Source organism: Suncus etruscus, assembly GCF_024139225.1.
Source record: "Suncus etruscus isolate mSunEtr1 chromosome 15 unlocalized genomic scaffold, mSunEtr1.pri.cur SUPER_15_unloc_12, whole genome shotgun sequence".
NCBI lineage: Eukaryota > Metazoa > Chordata > Mammalia > Eulipotyphla > Soricidae > Suncus > Suncus etruscus.
Genome location: NW_026060289.1, coordinates 26496 through 33854, shown reverse-complemented (window position 1 = coordinate 33854; position 7359 = coordinate 26496). Strand labels below are relative to the sequence as shown.

General features: G+C 48.9%; 1 pseudogene; it reads right to left on the bottom strand.

Moving 5' to 3' along the window:
- Positions 1-4471: 4471 nt before the first annotated feature.
- Positions 4472-6227, bottom strand: LOC126000467 (protein C1orf43 homolog; annotated as a pseudogene).
- Positions 6228-7359: the final 1132 nt, after the last annotated feature.

Here is a 7359-nt window from a genome sequence, read left to right as displayed (position 1 = left end):
AAGTGTCCTTGGTATCAAGTTGGATTTTCTAGGTTTTCTCCCACTAGGGAAACTTTCCCCTTGGGTGAGAGTTCTACTGCTATTTTGGTTGGGGGTAGCTGATGGTTTTTAATATTCCTCTCCTGGACTGTGATCCTGCTGGAGCTTCTCTGGAATGGGAAGGGTGCAGCCTTCTCTAGGCCTGTAGTGTCCCCAAGTCAAGGTCCCCTCTTAACTCCCATCTCTGCATTGCATGCATTCCAACAATTCAATGCCCTGGGGATCCTTCCCTGATGCTGCCTTTCAAACCAAGATGAGAAAGTTTTAGAAGCAAGACTGGATGGTCAAGACAGGGCCCAGATCTCAAAGGCACCTCAGTGTTCCTGAAAATCTTCTGGGGATGTGACATCTGTGTGGCAGCAGGAAGGATAGGACAGAGTCTAGAATATCTTGTTTTGTCTGCTTATTTTTGTGATACACTCATTTGTCCTGGGGTTTGATCTAAATTATTTAGGCTTATATTCTCTTCTAGACTGGAAGATGACAGATCTTCAAAGATCTCCCAGAATGGGAAAGAGATTCCCATTCCCCTATCCCATGGGATGGGGACGCAATTCTGATAATATTTATTGGAAGCAAATAATCCACACAGACAGGAGGGTAAAAAGACAAGAAGGATGCAGAATCCTTTTTCAGCATTCTAGCAGCTCCAAAAGCCCAGAGCCTGCCAGGTAGATGCCCAAAAGACCCTTGGCACTTCACTCAAAATCTATTTATTAGGCTCTCAACAGCGCCCCCACCTGTGAGATTGTAGGTGGGAAAACATGGAGAGATAAAGCTATTAAAGAGAAATATTATAAAGGCTTCCATATATTACCAGGGGGCTAAGTCATGACTTTGGACTCACGAGTCATGCCTGTTAGGCTCAGAGGGACCCTATTGGATGTGGAAACTGAACCCAAGTCCTGAATGAGCCAGGCAAATGCCTCTCCCTCTTTACTATTGCTCTGGTCTGATATTTGGGGTTCCAGAGCATGGTACAAGCTTCAGTGGGCCACTCTGAGAGGTGCTCAGGGCTCTGTGCACAGGCATCATTCTTGGTGGCATTCAGGAGCCTGAGGTGTGGGAGATCAATCTCAAAGCAACAGCTTGCAAGATCAATGCACGTTTACATATTGGTTTTCAATACTTTTGGTTTGGTTTTTGTGCTGGGGCTACTCCCTACAGAATTCAAAGATTATTCCTAGCTCTGTGGTTCAAAATGACATCTGGCAGCATTGTAACACTATATGGAATTCTGGGGATCAAACCAGGGTCAGCTGAATCATGGCCAATGCCGTACCTGCTGTGCTATTAATCTGGCCTCTGGTTCCTTTTTTTGTGTGTGTGATTTTTGGGTCACACCCGGCAGTGCTCAGGGGTTTTTTTCTGGCTCAGTGCTCAGAAATTGCTCCTGGCCGGCACGGGGGACCATATGGGACGCCGGGATTCAAACCGATGACCTTCTGCATGAAAGGTAAACGCCTTACCTCCATGCTATCTCTCTGGCCCCTGGTTCCATTTTTTAATAAGCTAACCCAGTCACTAAAATACTAAGCTCTGTCTTACAGGGGGTTAAGTTCCTTTCCTATCATGATGTTGACCTGTTATATCCCTGTCCCCATCAGTACACTAGTCCCAAGCACCACAAGAAACACCTGCTATCCACAGAGACAAGAGGAGATGGTGAGCACCAACGACTATGCCCACTTACATGCTCAAATATTGCTCCCACTTAGAAGGCTTCAAATTTTCACCACCATTGTTGTCTTAATATAAATTAATGAGGCCTATTGTTGGTAGTTGGATCCTGAGGCCTTTCTCAGCTAGGCCTGGCTCCCACAGCCCCAGTGATCTGGCAGGTGTGAAGGTTGCAGGATGAGGGCGGAGAGATTCCCAAAGCAGTCAGATGAAGTTCCAGAAGTCAGCCAGCTTTATTCCATAGTCCCAACTTAAGTACATTTCCTCACAAAGGCTTCTATACTAAGCAGCTACTTCTCTACTCTTTCTGGCTCTCTCAGCCTCTGTCTCCCTTCAGCTGCTTTTTACAGGCTTCCTTGCTGACTAATTTTCCTTGCTGAAGCTACTTCTGCTTCTTTGATGATGCTCAATTGCTGATGCTGAATCTGATGCTGAATTTCTCTGTTGAATCTCGTGGTTGATACTCGCTTCTGCCACACTTACCACTCTAACTCTCATTCTCATCCCTGCTCTCCCCCATGCAGACTCCTCTACCCACCCATTCCAGGTGTGGGCAATTCTGATCATTGGGGTGAGATAAATCAGAAGTTGCGGGAGGAAATTCCCACATTCTCCTCCTTTTTTGTATTATTACAGAAACATTATTGATAAGTCTAGAACAGGGGTTGGCAACCTTTTTTTCCAACTGAGCCAAATCTCGCCAAAACCATGATTGAATTTTATTTTGAGAGCCAAACACTCACAGAGGCTAGGAGCAGAGTCCTGATTCCTGGAGCGGCCACCCGGCACACAGAAGAGCCAAATTAAAAATGAAAAGTGTCACATGTGGCTCGCAAGCCGCAGATTGACAATCACTGGTCTAGAACATCCAAGTTTCTTTTCATAAGTTTCTATAAAAAAATCACAAGAACATTTCTACAGATAATACAGTTTGAAAGTAAGCTGTTACATAAGATACACAATATAACATAGCAATTGAAAAACATTCATGGGCTGGAGAGGTGGAGGCGCTAAAGATAAGGTGTTTGCCTTGCAAGCACTAGTGTAGGATGTAACTAGGTTCGATCCCCCAGCATCCCATATGGTTCCCCAAAGCCAGGAGCAATTTCTGAGCACATAGCCAGGAATAACCCCTGAGCGTCAAACAGGTGTGGCCCCAAAACCAAAAAAAATACACCAGGATAGAGAACTTTCAAAACTCTAACATGCTTTTCCCAGAACTGTGGAAACAACTATTAAAGTTAGATACAAAATTTTGTTTGCATGGCGCTTAGAACAAAGCAGTAAAATTCATACAGATAAAACACAATTTAACCAGCAATATAGTGACTGATGAAAATAGGGTTAAGAGATTAGCCTAAGAGAAAGTTAAATTTTGGAGGTAACTCAGGTGCAGAAAATTCTGAGAGCTGCTTCTCTTTTGTTGGTCTTCAGCTGGTCTGGATCTTCCATCTTCTCCATCATCACATTCTGTGTTAGGCTGATGGGGTCTCTTCGATAATTTTCTGCAGATTAGGGGTCCAACGTCCTCGCAAAAGACACCTTTCGTAGAGGAAAGATGGTAGACAAGACCCCCGCCAGGCTCCTTGATACAGCTGAACCCTTGGCTCTTCTCCAGAATCTCCAACGACCTCTCTGCGTCTCCTTCCTATTAAGAGCACAGAGAGATTAAGGGAGAGGGAACTGCTGGCCAAGGGGTGTAGGGGAAAGCAAGCATGGCAGTGAGGGAGGAGCCATGTTGTGTGTCCAGTGTGGTGCCTTGTCCAGCCTCAGTGTGCCTCTGCCCGACCGATATGGTCCTTGGAGCCAATCCTCATCCTGAAGCTATGGGTCCAGCTTGGCCCCTTCCTTTCCCACATTGTTCCAACAACCATGGCAAACATTCCTGTTGGAATCTGCTGGGGATGTTGGGTAAGCTTGGCGTGAGATAAACACCCCGTCTCCCCCAGCTTGTCAAGGTAAGGATTGTCTCTAAAGTGGATATCCCAGGGTGAACCTTCTCTAGGGTGGCATTTCTCTCTCTCCAAGCTCCAGCTTGTTCCAACCAGTTTTTCCAGGGATCACTAGACACCCCCACTGCCATCTCCAACTCAGAGAAAGTTCTCATGTGAATATTTTTTATTTAAGATGGCTAGGATGGGGAAAGAGCCAGATGAGGCAATGGGAAATACCTTTTTAACATGTAACCCAAAGGAACCAATCAAGAGAAATCTAATCAGATGGCAATATGAGGACCAATCCAAAAGCTTCTTGTCACAGAAAAAGAAAAACCAGCTAGTACTAAAATTGTCTGTACTCAATTTCAGGGTTATTTGGAAAAGGGAATGTGACTTAGAGGCTATTCCTGACCCGATGCTTGGGAGTTGCTTCTGGTGATTCTTGAAGAACCATGTGCTTGCAGGGATAATTAAACATGGTCCTCCTGCATTCAAAACATACCCGCCCAGATGTTAGATCTACCTCTCAGGTTCATGAGATTCTATTAAGTAGGACCCATATCAAGATGCTGCTTGAGAGCCAGAACCAGTGATGCCCAATGGGTCATGTGATGTCTGCGATGGAATTCAGGGCCTCATGTATAAGAGGCATTGATGCTACCACTGAGCTAAATCCCTAGTCCAAATAAGAACTTACACATAAAACAATTCCAATATCATTGACATTTAAAAAATCTGAATTCATGTCCAAGAGAAAATTTCAAGTCAAACCAACAAAGACCCGAAAAATGCCCTAAGATATGGTTGGTGAAAAGTTATAGCTCTGCACAGTGGAAGCTCCAATGAAGCCAGTCTAGGTTAGTCAGGCAGCACAGTGCTTTCCGCTCAGATCCATCCACTGTACAAGTTCTATAGTTATAGCACAGAGTACTCTCAACTGTTTTAGAGTGGAGCTTAAAACTCTCTTATTTGAGCAGGTGCTTGGCACTTTTGGTCTTTTGAGTGACGGGAAAGTATGTTACCTGGATGGTTGTTGGGGGAGACGTCGGGAGACTGGGTCAGATCTTTGGCTGCCGATTGGTGCTGTGTGTGAGAGCTCCCACTTATTGCTTTGATCACAGTGGTCAGCTCTCTGAGGGCCTCATTCTAGCACAGGAACTCCCTCTGGCCAAAGACCCCAGTCCCGTCATGAGCTGTCTCAGCCCTCCATCAGGGTCTCCTCAATGAGGGCCTTGCACACGTCCTTGAAAGGTGTAGTGGTGCTGTGAAGGTCTTGCAGGTAGGAAAAAAGATTCTCGTCCATTAAAGAAAAAGGACGCTGGCCTTCAATTTGATCTGGGATAGCAGAGGCACGGATGGCATCCAGAGCTTTCATCCTGTATACATCGTTGGAGCCATCCTGATTTCCCTGGGTTTCCAGCTCTAACAATCTCGCATAGTCCTCTGCAAGAAGCAGAGCTTCGTCCCTGGATCTTGAACTTTGGAGAGTAGGGCATCATCTCCTCTTTCGAGTCTTGGAGCCCACCAGGTTGCAAGGCCCCGACCGACCGACTTCATTGCAAGTGCAGGACCTGCCTCTTGACAAGACGCACAGCAGCACAAGCACAGCTCCTGCAGATCCATCAACAACCAGCAGACATTCAGACGGGACAGCAGTGACTGTCGCAGCTGTGACCCAGCCCACCCTCGCCGCCTGGCTCCGCTCTCAGCCCGGCTCCCGGGTCGTCCCGGGAACGTCCAGGACTAAAGACAGCGACGCCTAAGGGGCGGCCCAGTGCGGCTTCTGAGCACTCGGTTCGGGTTTGTGGGGTGGGGTCTGCGATGTTGATTAGAACCGTGACCCTCCCCTCTGCAGCCCAGCAATCGCCCCTGTCTCGGCCACGTTCTCCCCAGGGGTCGGACAGTCACCGAGTGCAGCAGGCGACATTCCCTTCCAGCCAACGGGTCAGTCCCGGCGCCTGGCCCTTTAAGACGCACTGCGCGGTGACGTCACAGTCCGGAGTTTAAGTTGCGGTGTCAGACGGTGGAGGCGAATCTGACTCGCTCCGAGGGGCCTCTTGAGCCGGAGCCCCAGGTCTTGGTGAGCAGCGGGGAGCCCGGGGAGGCTCGGGGTGGCGGCCTAGAGACGGGAGGGCCCGAGGAAGCGGGAAGACGGGGGTCTCGCGGCCGCGCCTGGGCTGAACGGGGAGGGTGGGGAACGGCCGGTCGGTCCGGCTTCTTGGCGTGACTCTCACCTCCGTCTTTGCCCCATCAATGTCGGGAGTCTCTCGCTCGACTCTGGGTCCCCTCGGGGTGCTCAGGCGGCGCTTGGCTCCGGCTCGGGATCCTCCAGGCAGGCCCAGGCGACCTCATCGGCGCTGGGGATCCACTCAGGCGGACGGGCGAGTCCTTTGGCAGGTTGGATCTGGGGGTGGGAATGGCGTGAAATGCATACAATTTGGGGAGTGGAGAGTCGGGCCTCAACCCCGGGCTCAGGGCACTTGGGTCCTGTCCAGTGCACTACTTGGGGCAGCACCCGATGGGCGAAGCCTTCCCGGCTGCCCGAGATCGACGGAGTGAGAACTCCAACATACAGGGCACATCGTGGTCCTTAAAAGTACTGGGATAAGAATATTGCTTTCTAACAACCCATCTGGCACTTGTCAGAAATATTCCCTCGAACAGCAGCTGGAAGCCGGGGTCAGATGTGCTGATCGGGGTTAGGTTCGAGCAGGACCCACAAGACGGAGCTGTAGGAGGGCACGCCCAGGCCCAATATCCGCTCCCCTGGCAGGTTTGTCACCCTCGGGTCCCTGAGAATAGCATGACTTCCCTAGTCTGTGTGCGGCATCTGGAGGATCTGCTGTTATGTCCATAGAGAGGCCGTGTTCCTGTTCCCATCACAGCTCCCCAAGATAGTATCTTCCCCATTGCCCCATGTTGGAAGAAGCTGATGTCCAGGGCTTGGTCCATCAGGGGTTTCTGTCACCAGTGCTGTCACTTCCGCTCAGGGCATGAAATCTCCAGTGCTTATGGCTCTGACTTTTCTCCAGGACTTACTACAAAGCTCCTTACTACTGCTATTAAGGATTAATCCAGGATGGAGAAGATGGATACAAACACTCTGCCATCCTGTACACAGGTAGGACTGAGTGTAGTGGGCACAGTGGGGGACAGGCATGTGCAGCCCTCAGGGCCAGAGGAGTCCAGACATATTTTAGGAAGGAACCTCTTGCCATGCTTTGACTCCTATTCAGTGCTCTTGGGCACTTTGACTTATGCTAATGTTTTCTCCCCACAATTAATGGGTTTAATCCTGACTCTGCATTTCACGTTCACTCTGCAGAGTCTTGCCTCCTCCCTTCATTCATATCTCTCCTCAGTAAACTAGTTGCACTTTCGAAGCCTCTTGTCAGCAGGCCCCTTGGCCTCGTGCCTCTAAGAGAGAAATGAAAGCAAAGGATCTTTTTGGAAGCCGTAGTTATGTGGAACCCAGTCATTTTTTAAACTATAATAGGATGGATCCATTTCAGGGTGAATTGTGACAGCTGATAACCAAGAGCACTGATTTGACTCACTCACTGAACCATGAATTTTTCTTCTGACTCTTTTTGCATTGTGCAGAGTCTGGCCTGGGGATGGAATAGAACAGTATGTGTTTACCATTGTGGGCATCGCCCAGAGTTGACTTTACAGATCCTTCTGGTTCTGTGCTTGGGTTTGA